Source organism: Sminthopsis crassicaudata, chromosome 3 (assembly GCF_048593235.1).
Source record: "Sminthopsis crassicaudata isolate SCR6 chromosome 3, ASM4859323v1, whole genome shotgun sequence".
Taxonomy (NCBI): Eukaryota; Metazoa; Chordata; class Mammalia; order Dasyuromorphia; family Dasyuridae; genus Sminthopsis; species Sminthopsis crassicaudata.
This window is the reverse complement of record NC_133619.1, coordinates 642264766-642288092: the sequence shown is the minus strand read 5'-3', so window position 1 is coordinate 642288092 and position 23327 is coordinate 642264766. Positions and strand designations below refer to the sequence as shown.

The 23327-nt window shown below is 45.1% G+C and overlaps 1 long non-coding RNA gene across 3 annotated transcripts; it reads left to right on the top strand.

Moving 5' to 3' along the window:
* The first annotated feature begins 16 nt into the window (after positions 1–16).
* On the top strand, positions 17–23031 carry LOC141564518 (uncharacterized). Of its 3 annotated transcripts, none has more exons than XR_012488640.1 (3): positions 17–468; positions 9447–9590; positions 9791–14926. It is a non-coding gene; the product is annotated as an uncharacterized LOC141564518 (long non-coding RNA). The 3 variants fall into 3 exon arrangements; XR_012488639.1 differs by lacking the exon at positions 9791–14926 and adding an exon at positions 16630–23031 and having other exon boundaries at positions 18–468; XR_012488638.1 differs by lacking the exon at positions 9791–14926 and adding an exon at positions 16655–23031 and having other exon boundaries at positions 20–468.
* The last annotated feature ends 296 nt before the right edge of the window (positions 23032–23327 follow it).

Sequence of the window (23327 nt, the reverse complement as noted above, 5' to 3'; positions counted from 1 at the left end):
CCACTCCAAGATGCCCGGCTTCTCCTAGTGCGCAGACTCAGAAATTGGAGTCGGAAGGAAGACGGATCCCGAAGCCTTCTGGGATTTGAAGTCCAATTTTCCCTTCCCTCGAAGAGGGTTGCCTCATTCCCCTAGACTCCAATTCCCAGAAAGCCTCGACAAACTGACCTTGGGTAGTTGGTGAACGGCTGAGAAGCCAGATGCATTGTGGGAAATCGTCTTTCTCCCGGGCCCGTTTCCTAAACTTTGCTTCTGTGAAAGAGCCCTGGGGAGGAGGAGGAGGGAGAGAATGAGGGAATGCGCATGCCTGCTCTAGACCCTTCAGGGAGAGAGCGAGGAGGGTGCAGTGCGCACGCGCAGTGTCCTGCTCCTACTCTTGCCTCCGCCTGTGGCTTCCCGTCAGTACGCGTGCGTTGAGCTATCGCGGCCTTAGAACTGCGGTTTCCAGTGACCCAGCACCCTGGACCAGTGAGTACTAGGTGTAGGAGGTTGGGGGAGGGGGATGCGCGCGCGTTTGAACGTGTGCGTGTGTGCGTGTGCGTGTGTGCGACGCGGCGGTCTCATGGTGACCTGTGAGCGTGCGCAGGAGCGCGCCGCATAAACTTGGCCATGTGACCTAGAGCTGCGCGTAGTTGGGGCGAGGGGGGGGGGGGAAATGCTGCTGGGGGGGCGGGGCAAGCAATCTATCGGCGCCTGCTGAGTGCCGGGCACGCCTACAGAGTCCTCATTATAGTCCCGGGGAAAGGAGGGTGGAGCGGCTATGACGCCCATCATACAGATGAGGAAACTGAGGCTGGCATGGCGAGGAGCCGGCCCTGCAGACACCCCAGGGCTGCCCCCGGTTTGGGGAGGGGGCTGGTGACATGCATTTCTAGAGCACCTGTTGTGTGTCTGCATAGAACTGGCGCCAGATGTGTCCTGACCCTGAGGTCATATCCGTAGAGGACGCCCTCCCGGCGCTTGGAGCTGGTGCGCCCCCCAAGGCTTTCTTGTGGAGCTGACCCGGGCTCGGTGCGCCTCACGGTGACGGCCCCTGAACCCCGAGTTGGCTCTGGGAGGGGCCCCCCAATGAGAGGGGAGCGTCCTGCTCAGCATCACCCTGTTTGCACCCCCAGGCTCGCGCCTCAAGGGAGGTGAAGGACCCCAGGCCTAAGAAAAGCCTCGTGCCCTCGGAGACCCCCTCCCCCTCTTGTGGTCTCAGGGCCCTGACCACGTGGCCGGGAGGAAGGCGCTCTGCCCGCGGGAGCCCCTGACCCTTCGGCCATTGGACCTGCCGCTGCCCAAGAGAGGTACAAATCCTCCTCAGACCGCCGGGGTCCCTGAGCCCGCACTGTCCCCTGGACAGGATCCCCCTTGAGGAGGAGGAGGAGGAAGAGGAGGAGGAGGAGGAAGAAAGAAAGGACCCCTGAGCTTGTGGCAGCCAGCTGGCTAGTGAGCTCAGCTCAGAAGCCCCTCCCCCCACCCCCATGCATTTCTTTGCTTTCTCAGAAATGGTATTAGATGTATCCCCCCCTCGTCAAGGACTCGCACCCCAGGATGTTCCCACCCGACCTCCAGGTGCCGCTGGGCCCCTTTCCGAAGGGGAACCCCAGAAGCCGCTGGGAGCCCCTCCAGCTCTGGAGACGGAAGAAAAAGGGGGTTTATTTAGGATTCAAAATCAGTTTGGGCGGCAGCTCTCCGAGAACCTGGATTCTGTTAGAGGGCCCAGCTGCCGGGGCCAGGGCAGGACAGGAAGAGGACCAGCTGGCCATTGGGAGGAGGGGCTCCCCGCAGTGCCGCCCCTGTTTCAGGTGGGCCCTGGACAAGCAGCATGTGGGGAGGAGGCCATCCAGAACGGTGGGGGGAGAGATTACTTAGGAGAAACAAGGAAGCCCCCTGTACTGGAGAGTGCCCCATGGCAATCTCTCAGCTCTCTGGGGACGGGACCCCAGAATGAGGAAGGGAACAACAGGGTAGATGCAAGCTGGCCATTTCCTGGCCTTGCAGGGGATGTTTTGGACAGAACCTCACTCCAGAATGGAGAGGGGGCTGGATGGTCTGAGAAACTGGCCTCTGCTCTTCCTGGCCCTGAGCTGCCCGAAACAGAGCACCTCGAGGGCCACTGCTGTATCCTGGTGATGCCGTTTTTACTGAGGATCACGGAGCGCCAGCAAGGGTCATGGAGTGTCAACTGAGAATCACAAAGAGCCACCGAGGGTCACAGGAGTCTCCACTGAGGATCATGGGAGCACCACCGAGGGTCACAGGAGCACCACCGAGCGTCACAGGAGTACCACCGAGCGTCACAGGAGTCTCCACTGAGGATCATGGGAGCACCACCGAGTGTCACAGGAGCACCACCGAGCGTCACAGGAGTCTCCACTGAGGATCATGGGAGCACCACCGAGCATCACAGGAGCACCACCGAGCGTCACAGGAGTCTCCACTGAGGATCATGGAAGCACCACCGAGGGTCACAGGAGTCTCCACTGAGGATCATGGGAGCACCACCGAGGGTCACAGGAGTCTCCACTGAGGATCATGGGAGCACCACCGAGGGTCACAGGAGTCTCCACTGAGGATTATGGGAGCACCATCGAGGGTCACAGGAGCACCACTGAGGGTCACAGGAGTCTCCACTGAGCATCATTGGAGCACCACCGAGGGTCACGGGAGCACCACTGAGGGTCACAGGATACCACTGAGGATGACGGGTACGCCACTGAGGATTACAGGAAAGCCACTAAGGGTCACGGGAGCACATCGAGGGTCCAAAGGAAGCTGGGACTTGGGCCAGGAAGGGTGGGGAGGGGGGAAAGGAGAGGCCTTGTCAGGGTTTCTAACACACGGGCCAGTGAGTCTGGCACCGAGCGGGGCACGTCATCCCTCAGGGATTGACATGAAATAGTCCGGGCCCTCTGTGCTGCCCACCCTTCTCCAGAGCTCCTGGGGCCCAGGGTAAGCAGAGGGACCCCCTGGGGACAAGCCTGGGAGCTTCCTCCTCCGAAGCGCCCCAGGCACATCCGGGGCTCCTTAGCACTGGAGCACACCAGCGCTCTTCCCTCTTAGACAGAACGCTTCTGTGGCCCGCTTCCCAGCCAAGGCCATTGGCACAAATGGGAGACCCTGCATGGGGGTCGGACATTCTTGCTAAGATCCTTGGGGAAGGAAGGGAGCGCTTCTTCCATGGCCTGCCCCGCCTTCTCCCCCTCACCTGCCACCTGAGGTTCCCTTCCAGGACTTCCCTTGGCTCTCCGCCCGGCACCCCATTCTGGCTCCAGAGGAGGTTCCCCAGGGTGCAGAAGGACCTTACCTTGTATCCCTCCGACACCATTCAATAATCAGATGCAAAAACCCAAAGAATTGGTAGATGGCTGAGTCTCTTGTAACTTTCTAGTTCCTAGGAGTAAAGGCAAATAATTTCTGCATTCTGAGGGGTGAGAATATAGATGAATATTCTGATCACACACAGGCCACCACCTTTAGCTAATCCTTGAGAAATTCAGATCTGAAACATCAGTAACATACATCAGAGACTGAAATTTTCCTATAAAAATAAAAGCTGGTGAGCCATTTTGGGGGGATAACACATCATCTGGGATTTTGAGACTTAGAGTCCATCTTGTGGAATTCTGACTCTACTATCACTCCCCACTGGCTGGTGAGAGTCTTCAGGGCTCTGTGGTGCCCTCATTAATTAATTGAACACACAATTTGAGACGTACACCCAAAGAACCATGATAATTTCCCTCTTCACTATTGCTCATTGTCTTGGCTGGTTATATAAAACATCCTCCAACCAACCTCATTATGATGGGTTCCTACATTCTATGCACAAATTATTTTTTCTCCTCTGGACTCCTATCTATCTTATAACAAAATCACTCACATGAAAAGCACTTGCTACTTATTGTAGGCAATTGTATAATTACAGGATCATAGGGTCATTGACTTAGAACTACAAGGGAACTTTGTGACTGTTTTATTTTACATATCATGAAACTAAGAGTGAACTAGTAAGTACCTGAGATGGGATTCAAACTCTGGTCCTCCTAATTGCAAGTCCAGTCCTGTATGCTGAGTCCTCCTATGAGAAATTAATTACCTTTCCTTTCCAATCATTCCCACAGCCCTCCAATGAGCACTGATTCAGATCCCAGTGTATAAGATCAGGAGTGGTCTGTAGTTACCACAGCCATGGTGGTAGAGTTCACACACTTTATTTAATATACCTTTCCATTTTTCTCTTAATGTCTCATATGATGTGAAAACCCGAGTTTAGATCTGGCTGTAGATGCCTCCTAAAGAGTTGGGCTAAGTTTTCTTTGGCATAAATGGTGACAGTAGGAACCCACATAACAGATGGAGTGTTAGAACTCAGGGCAGATAGTTTGTAAAGTGTTTGTGCCTAGCACATGATAGGCTAAATAAAGAGAGAAAGTGGGCCAAGCTTCTGAATCTGGATCCTGAAGCTCTTTCCCTCAGATTTATTCATTTATTTATTCGATTTAGTTTTTTGACTAGGTGAAAGAGGACATTCTTTGCCTCAGTTGCTTCCTGCCTGGTCTTAATCACTGAAAGTTGAAGATCAGGCTTTCAAAAGGTCAAGGACTCCCATTGCATCCAGAACCATTCAATTGTCCTGATCTATATCTGGTCAGTGGACCCAGATAGTTGTGGAGGGGAAAGTGAAGCAGGTGATTTTACCCAGCCCTCCCTGACTTCATTCCAACTCACTTGCATGCCTTGGAGTCACCTCCCTGATGTCATGGACCTCTTTGAGAAGGAGGGGGAAACTTCAAGATCTATATGTTTATCTAACCAATAAAGCGGTATAGAGGAGGACCAACAGTATAAGAAATGGCAAAAGATGGATGTAGACTGGGAAGAGAGAAAAGTCACAGTCCTCTGAAGTCCCTTTCCAAGGAAAGAGAACCAAGCTGGATTTAGAAGTGAAAGAGAAGCACCCATCAGAATGAGCATTTCTCAGATTCTGAAGAAAAAAATCCCATTCCCTTCTTCAGAGGCTTTCCTCCCTGCAGCATACAAACAGCTTGCACTCATTTCTGTATTTCCTCTCCACTTCCTGACTGGACATGCTCTTTCCCTGAGCACAGAATCTTTTTGGCTGAGGATGAAACATAGAAACTCACCTCACTTCTGTCTCTGTTTTGGGGCCTGAGGATGACTCCCGCAATGAGTGCAGACTTTGGTTTGGTTATGTGTGTGTGCATATATGGGGAACACATCCAGGGCTGTCTTTATAAGACATGGTTCTCTGATCTAATCTGCCCCTAGAGCAGTAATAATCATGTCTCTTGAAAAATACATGTCTGCATTTCCCTAGGTGCAATTCATGAAAGCAATTACTGCTGATTAATCAGTATTCTTCAATAGCAATTACCAATGAATATGAAAAGTGTCAAGGCAATAGAAGCATCAAGGAAAGAAACTTTCTTGTACTGTGAGGGAGATCGTGATATGAAAATGGGTCAGGTAGAACTAGAGATCATCTTACAATGATTAGACTTGAGAAATGAGGGCCTCTGAACTTGTGTCTGTACTGGATTTAGAGATCACTCCCTGAGTGCTCCCAGACCCAGTATGTGTCCCTATTGAACCCCTAGAGAGGATTTTCTTCCTATTTAGTGTTATCCCAAGTACTTACAATGTTCTCAAATTCCTTGAAGTGTTTGAGACCCTCAACCTGGTTTAGACTATCTGCTCAAAGATCTAAACTACTCAGTGCTGAGGGAATCACAGTGCTTAGTGATATGGACATGATACTAGAGAGATGGGCTGAACCCTTCCATGGGGTTCTCAACAGACCATCATCAATCCATGCTGAAGCCAGTGTCCGTTTATCTTAGGTTGAAATCAAACCTTCCCTAGCTGAGGAAGAAATGTTGAATGCCATTGAGCTACTTTTACCTAGTTCTGATTCGATACCAGGTGAGATTCACAAAGTGGGCTGTCCAATGATCATATAAAAGCTGACTTTTTTTTTTTTTTTTTTTCCTGAGGCAATTGGGAGTAATTGCCCAGATCACACAGCTAGGAAGTGTTAAGTATCTGAGGTCACATTTCAACTCAGGTCCGCCTGACTTCTGGGCTGGTTCTCTATCTACTGCACCACCTAGTGTAAAGGGCTGAAAACTGAGTTGCACTGAGTCCAAGCACTTGAGGCTAATTACCGATTGGACAATTCTGTATATGTTTGGAGAATGGCCTGGCCCACCACCTAGTGCTGGCTCTATCTGTGGGTGTATACAGTGAATGAAAGGAGTCATGGGAGGGTGGAGTAGGACAAGCAGGATCATTCTTTGGCAGTGGAGGGAGAGAAAAGAGGTATGGAGATTCCTATATCTATGCCCCAGACGGCAATCCCAAAAGATCAAGAATAAAGACTTTTGCTTATCCTGACTCTGGCTGATTCTAAAGTATCCAGGGTACTAACGTGGTCATTACAACCTAGTTGCCCTGACGGAATTTTTTTAGATCATATAGCAAGAGGAGGTTATGGCCCAGGAGTTCAAGGATGCCTCCACCGTCCATGTCTATAAAGGTAAAGGGAATAGATTGTCCTGTGGCAATCACAGGGGAAGTCTCTCTCTTAATCATCACTGGCAGGATTCTTGCCAGAGTCCTTCTTAATATTGTATCCCACATCTGTAGAAAGCTCAAGCCAGGCAATGTGGTATTTGCTGCCTGACAACTCCAGCAGAAATGCCAGAAGCAGAACAGAGGTTTAAATATAACATTTATGGATCTGACCAAGGCCTTTGATTCTATCAATTGTGAAGACTTATGGAAAATTCTGTCAAAATTTGCTTGCCAAATTAATGAAAAAAAAAATCAAATGAAGGTGGCCTAGCTGTACCAGATCTAAAATTATATTATAAAGTAGCGGCTACCAAAACCATTTGGTATTGGCTAAGAAATAGACTAGTTGATCAGTGGAATAGATTAGGTCCAAAAGACAAAAAATCAATAACTCTAATAACCTAGTGTTTGACAAATCCACGGACTCCAGGCTTTGGGATAAGAACTCTGTTTGACAAAAATTGCTAGGGAAATTGGAATTAATATGGCAGAAACCAGAAACTTAATACCATACACCAAGGTCAGGTCAAAATGGGTTCATGACCTAGGCATAAAGAATGAGAATATAAATAAATTAGAGGAACATAGGATAGTTTACCTCTCAGACCTGTGGAAGAGGAATGAATTTATGTCCAAAGAAGAACCAGAGATCATTATTGATCACAAAGTAGAAAGCTTTGATTATATCAAATTGAAAAGTTTTTGTACAAACATAAAACTAATGCAGATAAGATTAGAAGAGAAACAATAAACTGGGAAAACATTTTTACACTCAAAGGTTCTGATAAAGGCCTCATTTCCAAAATATATAGAAAATTGACTCTAATCTATAAGAAATCAAGCCATTCTCCAATTGACAAATGGTCAAAGGACAATTCTCAGATGAAGAAATTGAAACTATTTGTAGTCATATGAAAAGATGCTCCAAGTCATTATTAATCAGAGAAATGCAAATTAAGACAACTCTGAGATACCACCACACACCTGTCAGATTGGCTGGGAAAGGGAAAGATAATGCACAATGTTGGAACCTAACATGTGGGAAAACAGGGACACTGCTACATTGTTGGTGGAATTGTGAATACATCCAGTCATTATGGAGAACGATTTGGAACTATGCTCAAAAAGTTATCAAACTGTGCATACCCTTTGACCCAGCAGTTCTTATATCCCAAAGAGATCTTAAAGAGGGGAAAGGGACCTGTATGTGCCAAAATGTTTGTGGCAGCTCTTTTCATAGTGGCTAGAAACTGGAAGATGAATGGATGTCCATCAATTGGAGAATGGTTGAGTAAATTATGGAATATGAATGTTATGGAATACTATTGCTCTGTAAGAAATGACCAGCAGGATGATTTCAGAGAGGCCTGGAGAGACATGAACTGATGTTGAGTGAAATGAGTAGGACCAGGAGATCGTTGTGTACTTCAACAACAATACTGTATGATGATCAATTCTGATGGATGTGGCCGTTTTCAATAATGAGATGAACCAAATCAGTTGCAATAGAGCAATAATGAACTGAACCAGCTGCACCCAGCGAAAGAACTCTGGGAAATGACTATGGACCAATACAAAGAATTTCCAATCCCTCTATTTTTGTTCGCCTGCATTTTGGATTTCTTTCACAAGTTAATTGTACACTATTTCAAAGTCTGATTCTTTTTGTACAGCAAAACAACTGTTTGGACATGTATACATATATTGTATTTAATTTGTACTTTAACATGTTGGACATCAATTGGTCAACCTGCCATCTGGGGGGATGGAAGGAGGGGAAAAATTAGAACAATAGGTTTGGCAATTGTCAATGTTGTAAAATTACCCATGCATGTAACTGGTAAATAAAAACTATTAATAAAAAAAAAATTAACAAAATAATTTTATGAATAAAATTAAACTTTTTACCAATTAAAAAAAATATTTGCTTGCCAAGAGATCATTATACTATACTACATACATACAGTATACTACATAGATTTCATGATGGCATGCTTGCCTGGGTTCTGGATAATGGACACAGATCTCAAGCTTTCCCAGTCACCAATCGAGTGAAAGACCATATCCATGCTCCCATGCCTTTTAACAAGATTTTAGCCATGTTGTCAAATACCCTGGATGATGACAAACATCAAAATCAGCTTCCACACTGATGGTAAATTCTTCACCTTGAAAAGGCTACCAGCCAAAACTAAAGTGGAGGGAGTATTGGTGTCATATTCTTCTCTAAAATATAATTTTCTCTGGGAGCAGGTTTCCCGGGGGGCTTCGGGGAAGAAGCCTTAGTTTCAGTGTAGTATAATCACCCCAAGTTCAGCCAGGGATTAAAGTCCAAATCCTTTGCTTCCGTCAAAATCTTATCTCCATTTGGGGCTTGGCTAGTTTTCTGGAGGCCTTCTGGATCTTGCCTCTAGTCCTTTGCCTCTTCCAGCTTCTGCCTCTAGCTCCCTCCGACTATCTCTGAATCCAAAGGTTTGTACCTCAGCTTCCAGCCAGCACAAAGGTGGAAAATGGAATGACTCTGTCTCTGCCTCCTAGAGTGGGCTTGTCCTTTACTGGGCTTGTCCTTCTGGTGCTGAAAGCTTCTGGCTTATAAGCCCCACACTGAGTACAAACCCATCATTATATCACTAGGAAACCATTATTTGTTGTAGGATTAAATCAATGCTCAACTAGATTTAACCACAATCTCCTCAATTCCACTTAGCACCTTGTCTCTAGTTCTGGCCCATAACATCTCCTGGTAGGATCAGATCAATCATACTGAACCATGCTAAATTAGATAATTATAGTCTCTATCAATTGCACTCTCTTAGTACTTTGTAAGAATCCTAACCTATTGATACATGACTTTTTGTTTGCAGGCGATTGTGCGAAATGCTGTTTTTGGAGCTGAGATGCAACAAAGTACGGATCGATTGTACTGATTTTGGCCTGACAATTAACACCAAGAAAACAGGTTCTCCATCACCAAGCACCATAAGTAGATCCATCAGTTACAGTAAATGGTGAGTTGTGAATGCTATGGACAATTTCCCTTAGTTTGGCAGTCTACTTTCCAGGGATGTCCACATTAATAATGAGTTTGACACACACATTGCCAAAGCTAGCTCAATGTTTGGGCGATGCTGAAGGGACGTATGGGAGAGGAAAGGTATTAGACTGACCACACACTGAACCTAAGGTTGTGCTGACCTTGTTGTTGTAGGCCTTTGAAACATGGATAGGCTTTCAGTTCCATGCCAGGAAACTGAAGACCTGGCAGAAGAAGATAACCAGAAGCTGGGGTCCTTTCTTGAATTAACCTTCCCATCATTCCAATTCTGCTGCACATTGCGTATCCCCGTTGGGCTGTCCACATTCTTAAACTGCCAAATGTCCACTTACCAAAAACGTTATCTTATGGAGAACTCACATAGGACAAGAGCTCACAATGTGGTCAGAAAAAGCCATACAAGGACATTCTCAAGTTAGTAGAACTGATTATATGATATGGGAGACCCTGTCTCAGGACCACCCAGCATGGTGTGCCCTCATCAGAGAAAGTGCTTTATGAAAAAAGCAGAATCGAATTAACCCAAAGCAACTCACGTTGTCCAAAATTTGAGTGTCCGTTCCAAATGTATATAGGGGCTATTTGTGTCTGACCTATGGCAGAGCGATCTGAGCTCATATTGGTCTGATCAGCCACAGTCCCACACCTTGGAACTCCACTCTAACATAGTAATGTCATTGTGCTGCTCTTCAAGAGGGAAGGACAACCACCAAGTAGCCAAGCTCCCACTCATCTTTGTATTCTCTTTAGTCAACTTTAATGGTTGCCTTGAATGAAAAGATCACTAAAAAGATACTGGTTCTGGAGAATGGGAGAGCCAGTAAAAATCCTAGGGAAGAGATATTGAAATAAAGCTCCTTTCTTCGAGCAGAGGAGTGGTGGGATACAACATTACATATATTTTGAAGTGATGTTTGGGGAGTTAAAGTCAGGGTTCAATATAGGTAATGCTGAGAAATTTTTTGACAAAAGGCATCCTTAAAACATTTTTTAAAAATTACATGATGTTTGGGTTTGTTTTAGAAAACATTTTATCTGAAAAAATGATATTAGAGATTGAGTGAACTGTATTCAATCAATCAGCACTATAAGGTGATAATCAAAAAATCTAAAGTGATCTGCTTCTGTGCTATGGGTCAGAACTCTGAACTGAAACAAGGTACTAAGTGGAATTGTGGAGACAGTGGTTAAATCTAGTTTAGCATTGATTTAATCCTACAACAAATAATGGTTTCCTAGTGATATAATGATTGGTTTATACTCAGTGTGGGGCATATAAGGAGAAGCTCTCAGGGCTATATAGGAGAGACGCACTAGCAGCTCTTGGAGGCTGAGACAGATTCATTCCATCTTCCAAACCTTTCTGGTGGCTGGAGGTTGGAGGTTGGAGCACAAGCCCTTGGGCTCAGACAGATTCATCCCATCTCACACCACTTTGGTGGCAGGCTCTCCTCCTTCACTTCTCCACTGAAACCAAGACTCCAGAAGGCTATCCAGAAAGCTGCCCAGCACCAGGAGGGAGAGCATAAAGGATCTGGACTATAACAAAGCTAACCGGGCCACAGGAAAGGAAACAAGACTTTGAAAGAGAAAACAGAGGATTTGGACTTTAACTCCTGGCTACTCGTGTGGTGATTACTGAACTGAACGAAGGCTGCTCCCAGAGACCCCAAGAAAACCTCAACAGAGAACATTACCTTTTAGAGAGAATATTACACTTCTGTATTAAAATTGGATTAGCTTCCCAGAATAAGGAGATTTTTCTTTCCTGTGACTTGATCAGACTGTGTCTATACAGTTATGTTCAGTTCTTAGTGCCACCATGGAGGAGGTTACTGAGCAGCTTGAGAATTTCCAGAAGAAAGCCCTCAGGAGAAGCCTGAAGGAACTGCAAATATTTGACCTGGAAAAGACCAGGCTGTTGACATGTGTATCAAGATAACTGCTCAATATTTGAAATGCTGTTAAAAGGAAAATGGATTCGACTTGTTCTGTTTGGCCTGAGAAGGCAGAATCAAAAACAATGGATAGAAGCTATAAGGGACAAGTTGATATGAGGACAAATTTTGTAATCTGTACGGTTAGCTGAAGTGCAATCATTTGCCTTGAGAAATGGTGGGTTCCTTTTTATGTCCTGCTTTCTAGAGCCCCCATACCAGGGTGATTAAAATATCCCTTCCTGGTGGAGAAGTGATGAGGAGGGACTCCTGAGGATGGTGGAAAAATGGAGTCCATTTATTTCAAGGACTTTCCCCTTTTTAAACCCTTACACCCTTATGTAAAAACACTGGACATATGCTAAGTATATTCTGCGCACGTGGGATCATGTACACAACTTGCTATTGCATGTTATTGTATATTAAGTGCTCTTGGATAGGCCGAACAAATATAATAAAGATGACAATACTCCCCAAATGAATCTATTTATTTAGTGCTATACCAATCAGACTCCCAAGAAACTATTTTAATGACCTAGAAAAAGTATCAAAATTCATATGGTAGAATAAAAGGTCGACAATTTCAAAGGAATTAATGAAAAAAAAAGTCAGATGAAGGTGGCCTCGGTGTACCTGATCTAAAGCTATATTATACAGCAGCAGTCACCAAAACCATTTGGTATTGGCTAAGAAATAGACCAGTTGATCAGTGCAACAGATTAGGTACAAAGGACAAAAAAGGGTACATCTATAGCAATCTTGTGTTTGCCAAATTCAAAGATACCAACATTTGGGATAAAAATTCATTATTTGAAAAAAACTGTTGGGAAAACTGGAAATTAGTATGGCAGAAATTAGATATGGATCCACACTTAACACCATATACCAAGATAAGATCAAAATGGGTCCATGATTTAGTCTTAAAGGATGATTCCATAAATAGAGTAGAGGAACAGAGAATAGTCTACCTCTCAGACCTGTGGAGGAGGAAGGAATTTATGACCAGAGGAGAATTAGAGATCATTATTGATCACAAAATAGAAGATGTTTCTGTACAAACAAAACTAATGCAAACAAGATTAGAAGAGAAGTAACAAATTGGGAAAATATTTTTACAGTTAAAGGTTCTGATAAAGGCCTCATTTCCGAATTATATAGAGAACTGACCCTAATTTATAAGAAATCAAACCATTCTCCAATTGATAAATGGTCAAAGGATATGAACAGACAATTCTCAGATGATGAAATTGAAATTATATCCACTCATATGAGTGTTCCAAATCACTACTGATCAGAGAAATGCAAATTAAGACAACCCTGAGATACCACTACACACCTGTCAGATTGGCTAAAATGACAGGAAAAGATAATAAATGTTGGAGGGAATGTGGGAAAACTGGGACACTGATGCATTGTTGGTGGAGTTGTGAAAGAATCCGGCCATTCTGGAGAGCAATCTGGAACTATGCCCAAAAAGTTATCAAACTGTGCATACCCTTTGACCCAGCAGTGCTACTACTGGGCTTATATCCCAAAGAAATACTAAAGAGCGGAAAGAGACCTGTATGTGCCAAAATGTTTGTGGTAGCTCTTTTTGTGGTAGCTAAAAACTGGAAGATGAATGGATGTCCATCAATTGGAGAATGGTTGGGTAAATTATGGTATATGAAGGTTATGGAATATTATTGTTCTGTAAGAAATGACCAGAAGGAGGAATACAGAGAGGCTTGGAGAGACTTACATCAACTGATGCTGAGTGAAATGAACAGGACCAGAAGATCGCTGTACACTTCAATGCTGTATGAAGATGTATTCTGATGGAAGTGGATATCTTTAACATAAAGAAGATCCAACTCACTTCCAGTTGATCAATGATGGACAGAAACAACCACACCTAGAGAAGGAACACTGGGAATTGAATGTAAACTGTTACCACTACTTTCTACCCAGGTTACTTATACCTTCGGAAGCTAATACTTAATGTGCAACAAGAAAATGGTATTTACACACATATATTGTATCTAGGTTATACTGTAACACATGTAAAATATATGGGATTGCCTGTCACGTGGGGAGGGAGTAGAGGGAGGGAGGGGAAAATTTGGAAAAATGAATACAAGGGATAATGTTATAAAAAAAATTACTCATGCATATGTAGTATCAAAAAATTGTTTTATACTTATAAAAATTAAAAAAAATCATTTTGGGTGGCAGCTCTCCAAGAACCTGGATTCTGTTAGAGGGCACAGCTGCCAGCGGACAGGGCAGGACAGGAAGAGGATGAGCTGGGCATTGGGAAGGAAGGGTTCTCTGCAGTGCCTGGGGTCCATTTCAGTGGCCCCTCGACAAGCAGCATGTTGGGAGGAGGCCATCCAGAACGGTGGAATGGGACTGTTCTGTGGGGGGAGAGATTACTTAGGAGAAACAAGGAAGCCCACTCTACTGGAGAGTGCCCCATGGCAATCTCTCAGCTCTCTGGGGACTGGACCCCAAAATGGTGAAGGAAACAACAGGGTAGATGCAAGCTGGCCATTTCCTGGCCTTGCAGGGGATGTTTTGGACAGACCCTCACTCCAGAATGGAGAGGGGGCTGGATGGCCTGAGAAACTGGCCTCTGCTCTTCCTGGCCCCGAGCTGCCCGAAAGAAAGCACCTGGAGGGCCACTGCTGTATCCTGGTGATGCCGTTTTTACTGAGGATCACGGAGCACCAGCAAGGGTCATGGAGTGTCAACTGAGAATCACAAAGAGCCACTGAGGGTCACAAGAGCAACACCGAGGGTCACAGGAGTCTCCACTGAGGATCATGGGAGCACCACCGAGGGTCACAGGAGTCTCCACTGAGGATCATGGGAGCACCACCGAGGGTCACAGGAGTCTCCACTGAGGATCACGGGAGCACCACTGAGGGTCACAGGAGTCTCCACTGAGGATCATGGGAGCACCACCGAGGGTCACAGGAGTCTCCACTGATGATCATGGGAGCACCACCGAGGGTCACAGGAGTCTCCACTGAGGATCACGGGAGTGCCACTGAGGGTCACAGGAGTCTCCACTGAGGATCACGGGAGCACCACCGAGGGTCACAGGAGTCTCCACTGATGATCATGGGAGCACCACCGAGGGTCACAGGAGTCTCCACTGAGGATCACAGGAGTGCCACTGAGGGTCACAGGAGCAACACCGAGGGTCACAGGAGCAACACCGAGGGTCACAGGAGCAACACCAAGGTTCACAGGAGTCTCCACTGAGGATCATGGGAGCATCACTGAGGGTCACTGGACGCCACTGAGGATTACAGGAAAGCCACTAAGGGTCACGGGAGCACATCGAGGGTCCAAAGGAAGCTGGGACTTGGGCCGGGAAGGGTGGGGAGGAAGGGGGACAGCGGGGAGCCAGCCCTCCTCATGGCAGAGGTCAGAGAACCTTAATACCATTCTGGGGGGTGGGAGCTAGTGAATCTGCAGTGGTACCAGTAATGAGAATGGGTGCGCACCGTGGGAATCAGGCTTTCACACTGGCTGGGATAGCCGGTGCTAGCACTGGGCTCTGGTTGTTGGATGCTGCCCTTTATTCTAAGGATGAGGTTAGGCCCCTGGGTGACCTCCTGGGACTCACTGATGGAGAGACTTTGTCAGGGTTCCTAAGACATGGGCCAGTGAGTCTGGCACCGAACGGGGCACGTCATCCCTCAGGGATTGACATGAAATAGTCCGGGCCCTCTGCGCTGCCCACCCTTCTCCAGAGCTCCTGGGGCCCAGGGTAAGCAGAGGGACCCCCTGGGGACAAGCCTGGGAGCTTCCTCCTCCGAAGCGTCCCAGGCACATCTGGGGCTCCTTAGCACTGGAGCACACCAGCGCTCTTCCCTCTTAGACAGAACGCTTCTGTGGCCCGCTTCCCAGCCAAGGCCATTGGCACAAATGGGAGACCCTGCGTGGGGGTCGGACATTCTTGCTAAGATCCTTGGGGAAGGAAGGGAGCGCTTCTTCCATGGCCTGCCCCGCCTTCTCCCCCTCACCTGCCACCTGAGGTTCCCTTCCAGGACTTCCCTTGGCTCTCCGCCCGGCACCCATTCTGGCTCCAGAGGAGGTTCCCAAGGGTACAGAAGGACCTTATCTTGTATCCCTCCGACACCATTCTGTGCGCAGGGGCAGCCTCGAGAGACTCCCTGAGTGGGAGGAGTGTGTCAGAGGTCAGAAGCCCCCAGTATGGCTCCACCTCTCCCCGAGCCCCAAGGCTCCACTACTCCCCAGGCTCCCTCCTAAGGGGAGCCCAGCCCATCCTCCTTCATATTCCCCCCTAAAGTCCAAGGACTTTGACTCATCCTGAGTCTGACTTACCCAGAGACCCTGTAGGGAATTAGCCCGGATGGACTTTATACTCCTCTAGAGGGGAATCTTTTTAAAAAAAAAAAGCAAATCGACCCTTCACAGAACCTTGTCCTTGGGCCCGTTTGGAGGAGTCCTTACGGACCAACTTGGGCAAAGAGTTTGCCTGGGGGGTCAATCCAGAATTCCTGGTGGCTGTCCTCTTCGGAGGACTTCTGTCTTTCACAGGACAGGCTGTTATCTGCAATGCTGGGGCCAGACCAGCATGCTCGGTGGCAGGGCTCTTCAGCGTCCACTGCCTTTCACAAGACAGGATGTTGAGGGTTTTCAGGTCTACCCTGGGGCCACTGGCAGAAAGGTTTCACTCCAATCTCAGAGGCTGACATGTGCTATTTGCCCAGCGCAGGCTGGATTTTTGATCTCCTCCTCAGAGGAGCATCAGCTACTTGGTCAGGCCAGGCCTGGGTGGATTTTGGATGTGTCTCAGGCATTGCAGGAATGGATGCTTTCACCAGGACTAAAGGGACTCTCAGCGTCACAGGGGGAGGCACAAACGGCTTGCTCAGAGCGGATAGGGCCTCAAAGTTCTTCTCCTGTGTGGTGTATTCTGTGGGATATTTTTCCTGCTGTCCCTTGAGCTCATGCACTTTTTTCATTATTCCCCCTTGGCAAGGGAGCAATATGGAGAGCTCATCCTTGATCCATGAGTAATGCTCTTTTTTGAAACAGGCTCTTTTCTTTTTCCGGGACCAAGTCTGTGAATGAAGACATGACCATATGACCAAAGGGGAAGGAATCAGGAAACAAATGCTGGGTGGGAAAGATACAGCAGCCCAGGGTTTATGATCTACCAAGAGTGATACCTGGCCTTCGGAGCACAAGCGAACCCTTGACAGCATGCTTTTGCCTACATTCTCCCTCGGTACTCACTTGGAGGAAGACCAAGAGAAAATATCATTACTCCTCATTTTTCTAATAAATCACTTATTTGTGCGGGGTTGTCTGCATGGAGTCAGCCCCTTAGACAGGGAGCTCCTTCAGCCCATGGACAGCATTGGCCCATTCTTGGTATCCCCTCCCATTGCTGGGCCCACAGTAGATGATTAATAAATGTTTACTAACACTGACCCCCACTCAATGTTCCCCCTTTCTCACCATCTTAAATTCTGCGCTCTGGTTTCTCACATTCTCATTCAGTTGAGTTTTACTAATTGAAATGCAAAATTATTCTTATAACCCACAAAGAAAAAAAGTGATTTTTAAAATTTTAATTTATTTAATATTTTTCCCAGCTTACATTCAAAAATGTTTCTTTTACATTTATTTATTAGATTTTTGCTTTGTACTTCTTTCCCTATAATGAAGAAACTCCATTGAAAATTAGGCAAAACATTTCCATAAAAATTGTGGGGAAAAAATCCAGACATCTCTCACCCTCCTGAAAAATAAAATGCCTTCAGAAAAAATAAGTGAAAAATAAAAAGATGAGGGAAATAGAGAATGTTTCCTTTTGTATTCAGACACAATCATTCCTTCTCTGTGAATTGAAATAAGTCTTTCAATATCTAAAAGTTCTTCAGAGTAGTTGTGGAGGATTGTATCACTGCGAATAACAAAATCCGTTTTAGCTGCTCCTCTCAGAACACTGCTATCCTTCCATGTATGGCCTATATGACTCCGTTCATGGAGGATTTTCCATTTTTTTTTTTTTCCAGAGAAGATTCTGCTCGCCATTTCCCAGAGAGCAATGTTATTCCATCAGAGAAACTTGCTTTAAAAATCACTTTTACATTTACTATTGCTAATCGTATTTTTCCCCACTTATTCTCTCTCTTTTCACTCTGTCTCGCCTCAAAAGTGTTTCATTACTGATCACTGACTCCCACAAAATGACCTGTTCTTTGATGACCCCCCCTTCCCATATTCCCTTCCAGCCCCAGTTTCCTGCCATCTAAGATAAAGGGCGATATCCCTAATCAGTATTTATGGTGTCTCCTATTTAAACCAGAACTGATGAGTAAGATTTACTCAAGCAACCTCTTGTCTCCCTCTTTCACTCCACTGGAAAAAACTTTTCATGCCTTTATTTCTCATGGCAGATAAATTTCCTCATTTCACTTCTCCCTTTCCCTTTTCCTGGTACATACCCATCTCCCTCCTTCTCAACATTTAAAAATAAATTAAAAAAAAAAAGATATTATCCATTTCTATTCACCTCACACCCTTTATTATCTAGTGAGATATATACATATCCATATACTGAAAATTTATATCTACTCCTTCCAACAGACAGAATGTTGAGAATGAAACAGAAAAAGCCTAAAACACTTCCACATATACTGATCCTGCTACAGTCTCTCTCTGGAGCTCTCTTCCCCAACTCCCACATAACTTCTGTTGGACATTTTGACCCGGATGTCCAATTTCTTGGGAATCTCAAAATATCCAAAACGGAATCTGTTCTTTGTCCTACACCCTCTGCCCTCTTCTGAAATTCCCTTCTCTGTCACCAGGGTTGCAGGCTCAGCCATCCACCACTCTTCCCTTCGCTCAGCCCACATATCATATATTGACTGAGGCATCTTCTGATTCCTTGCTCAACATTTCCCCCCCCCCCCCGAGGTATTCTTTTCTTTGCTGCCATAGCTAGCAACCTGGGCCCCTGTCCACCTGTCTCCTAAGCTCCTCTGATAGGCTCGGTGTTCCATGAAGATTATGCCCTCTGACATTATTCTTGTATACTCTCTTTTTATCTGGCATATTCCAGTTGACGTACTTTTATTCCTCCCTCTTTAAATGAATTTTGTGGATACCTTCCTCATTTGATAGAAGGATTGATTTAAGAACAAATAGCACAACATGCTTCTTAATTGATTCTCACCATGGGGATGTACTCTGTGCCTCCTTGGCATTGTTCAACTTTTCCTAAGGGAAAAGAATGTCAACAAAAAAATTAGTAAGCTTTGGTTCTCAGAAGTCCCCCATCTTCCCAGCTAAAGGAGCTGCAAGCAGTGCAAGAAGGCGCTAATAGCTCATCGGACACAGCCCAGCCATTGCCTTTCATCGTGCTCAATGTTTTGATACTAGAACCAGCCTCAACACAATTAATAAAAATGATCCATTCCCACAGGTGCCCTTTCCTGTTTCTTTCTCTATCTCTTTTCTCCTCTCTGCTCATTATTAAAAGGAATCCAAAGGCAACAACTGACACTCTCCTTTGTATCACAAGAGAAGAAAAAGAAGATGAAACTTTTTACATAAAGCGTCTGTCTGTATAAAGAAGAATCTGCCCAATTCATTTGTTTGCTGTAGTGAGTACCATCTGTCAGCCTGCTCAAAGTGCAAAATTTCTGAGAATAATTACCAGAGTCTTGGATTTCACAACATTCTATGGACCTGTCAGCCTTACAGTGCACTGGCTCCGCACCCTGCCTCTTCTTTCCCTGAAGAGTTTTCTCCTATTTCTGTTCTCAAGTCCACAAGACCTAAGGCAAAGACTGACCACAATGTGGGTCTGAAGGGCCAGACATAGAGACTTGGACAAACCTTTCTTAACCCTTTCAGTGCCTTAAAGCCTACCAGCTTTCTAAGAAGTAATGAAAGATTGTCCACCCAACTACAGGGAGAAAGGGATTTTACACACCTACATTGCATATCTACAAGCACAATGAACAACCTTGTCTACCCACTCCAATGGAAAAAAAAAAAAAGAATGGATATACATTTTTTGAGATTACAAATAATTTGTCTTTTTACTTAATACATGGTTTGGAGAAAGGGGGAATAGGCTCCAGTAGCTCTCAGAAGGTACCTTGTCAGAAAAAGTTTAAGAACTTTGATACTGCTCTGCCCAATTTCCTCTAAGAGGAAACAGCTGTTTCTAAGACACAGCTGTCTGATGGTTCAACTGGATCCCCCAATGAATCAAACAATAGAATTGTTTGAATGTTCTAAGCAATGAAGACCCGGAGGCAGTCTCAGGATCACATCAGGGAGAGAGAGGGGAAATTCCTTTATTTTGTCCTTTGCACTGTACCCGACAGCCTTTCCCAATAGACCATCTCACTGGATCCTTACACCAACCCTGTGAGGAAACTGTGGCAAACAGGAGAAATGGTTTCCCTCAGGGACACTCAGCTCTGTCTGAGAGTGAATTTGAAAGTCAGATCCCCCCAACTCCCAGGTCCATGTCTGTCTGCTACTTAAGAACAGAGGAGCCTCTTCGGGATCACAATGAAAACCCATTTTCTTTGTAGGTGAGTCTCAGAGGGTTTGAGTTCTCTCCCAGAAGTCTACAGAAGTGTCCTCTTATGATCTCAGTTGTATTCAGGACACTGAAGACATAGAAACAAGCATCTTGTCCATTTCCAATTGCTGGCACAAGGAAGGTCTCTCATATTAAGCTCTACAACAATGACTTCCCACAAAATTATACACCTCCCCCCAAAATACAAACTCCCTCATTCCTCCTCCTACGTGTATTTGGCTGTGCCCATCCCCAGCATCGTCTGTATCATGGAGCCTCTTACCTGTTAGAGGATTTCAGAGATGCCCTTTACCTGGCTGGTGAAGTCCCAAGTTGTAGAAAGAACAGACAAACAAAAATACACACAAACACACACAGAGAGAAACACACACTCTAATTGCTTTCTCTTCCACAGGATTTTTAATTGGGGTCATTGGGTGTTTGGTGTTGTTTCATATCAAGCCCACAACATTAACATGGAAATCTAAATCTAACATCCTGGTTTGGGTACTCCAATGGCCTTTCTCAGTTTATAAAGCCTGAACCGTTTGTGAAATTATACAAGAACAGTTAGAGGCTGGGCATATAGAACCAACGTCCAGCCCATGGAATAGCCTTGTATTTATTATAAAGAAAAAATATGGAAAATTCAGACTGCTAGTGGATCTTAGGGCCTTTAATGCTACTATTGAACCTATGGGAGTCCTACAGCCTGGCATGCCATCTCCTAATCTAGTACTCACTAGCTGTCCAGTTACAGTAATAGACACATAAGATTGTTTCTTCTCCATCCCTCTGGCCCCAGAGGATAATAAAAGATTTGTTTTTACCATTCCCTCTATAAACAATGCAGGACCTGATTTGTGCTACCAATGGAAAATTCTCTCTCAAGGGATGTGTTGTAGTCCCACCTTATGTCAGGTGTACATAGTGCAAATGCTAGAACCAATTAGGAAGGCATGGCTTCATGCTATGATACTGCCTTATATGGATGATATACTGTTATCAATAAGCAGCGGGAAAGATCTCTCTACCCTGCTTAAAGAGACCATGAGTGTTCTCGCTCAACATGGACTGGTGGTAGCCTCAGAAAAGATCCTACATTTACCTGGGACTCCTCATGGGGACTTCTGCAGTGACTAATCAGATACCTAACTTACACTTAGACAAGATGAATACTCTGAACCTATTTCAGAAATTAATTTGACAAATTCAGTGGTTAAGGGTTCATGCCCCTATTGCTATTTCTTTGATGTAGCCTTTATATGACATTTTAAAAGGATGTATTTAAGAGATAGCCAGAGCCCATTAACATCCTATCAGATAGCTTATATGCTGTCCAAGGGCTCAGAGGCATTGAGGATGCTGTCCTATAGCCTCAGAATCCTTTAATTGCTGACCTCCTTGCTGAATTGCAGCTGATTTTACAGACTAGGAAACATCCCATTTTCATCCTGCATGCATACTCTCACCAATGCTGTTGCAGGAGACATATTAACTGGCAATGAGGTGGTGGACCATGCTTTACAATGCTCCCTTCTCAAGGTCACCACACCCTCTGAATGTACCCATGAATTTCTCCACTTACCTGCTACTTCGCTACATTGCCTTTATGGCCTCACCTGGGAACAAGCCCGACAGATAGGGAAGCAGTGTGCTCAGTTTCTCCCTCCTCCACCTAGTAAAGGAGTTAATCCCAGGAGTTTATTCCTCAATGATTTGTGGCAAATGGATATGACACATGGGAGCCGTGTGGCCATCCACGTCTGTATTGACATCTTTTCTAGATTCCTTTGGGCCACAGTGGCCTCCTGTGAGGATACTCCTTTGGTCATTAAACATTTGTATATTTGCTTCTCCTCTCACAGAGTTCCTAATACCATAAAGACCAACAATGGACCAGCTTATACCTCTAAGCAGATGTCCACTTCCTCACCACATTCGCCATAAAACATGTTATGGGGGGGCAGCTAGGTGGCGCAGTGGATAGAGCACCAGCCTTGAATTCAGGAGGACCCGAGTTCAAATCTGGTCTGAGACACTTAACACTTCCTAGCTGTTTGACCCTGGGCAAGTCACTTAACCCCAGCCTCAAAAAAACAAAAACAAAAACAAAAACAAAAAAACATGTTATGGGAATTCCCTATAATCCACAGGGTTAGGCCCTGGTGGAACAGGCTCATCATACTCTGAAGGCCACCCTTGTTAAATAGAAAGGGGGAGGAAGTAAGACAGAATCCCCAATGGCCCACACGACAGATGTGGATAAAACCTTATAAACTTACAATTTTTTGTGTCCTGGAATGATACATTTGACACAATCTCATAGACAGGACAGAAAACTGAGCTCCATGAAAACTGTACTTCAAGCGCTAGAGAACATTCAAAATGTCCTTTGGAAGGATGAGGAAGGACGTTGGTAAGATCCATTCTTAGTACTTGGGAGAGGGGTGGGATATTTATATCTTGCAGATCCTGATGCGGAAGGCCACTGGATTCCAGAAAAAAAGAACAAGGAGAATTGTTCCTATTAAAACAGGGGCTGAAGAAGAAGAAGAAGAGGAGATGACCCAAGAAACTCCTGAAACAGCACCATAACAGAGAGATGAATACCCTTGCTGGACCAGCTTAGTGATTGGATCTAACATACTTCCTTTCCCATCCCCTTGTATTGTATCCCATGGGCTCTATGTAGCTTTTGTATTATTGCTTCTTTTGCTTTTGCCTACTTTGCTAGGATGCTTTATATGTATTCTTTTTTTTTTAATTTTACAATTATAAAATTTTTTTTGACAGTATATATGCATGAGTAATTTTTTTTATAATATTATCCCTTGTATTCATTTTTCCAAATTATCCCCTCCCTCCCTCTACTCCCTCCCCTAGATGACAGGCAATCCCTTACATTTTACATGTGGTACAGTATAACTTAGATACAATATATGTGTGTAAATCCAATTTTCTTGTTGCACGTTAAAATTAGATTCTGAAGGTATAAGTAATCTGGGTAGATAGACAGTAGTGTTAACAATTTACATTCACTTCCCAGTGTTCCTTCTCTGGGTGTAGTTGTTTCTGTCCATCATTGATCAACTGGAAGTGAGTTGGATCTTCTTTATGTTGAAGATATCCACTTCCATCAGAATACATCTTCATACAGCATTGAAGTGTACAGCGATCT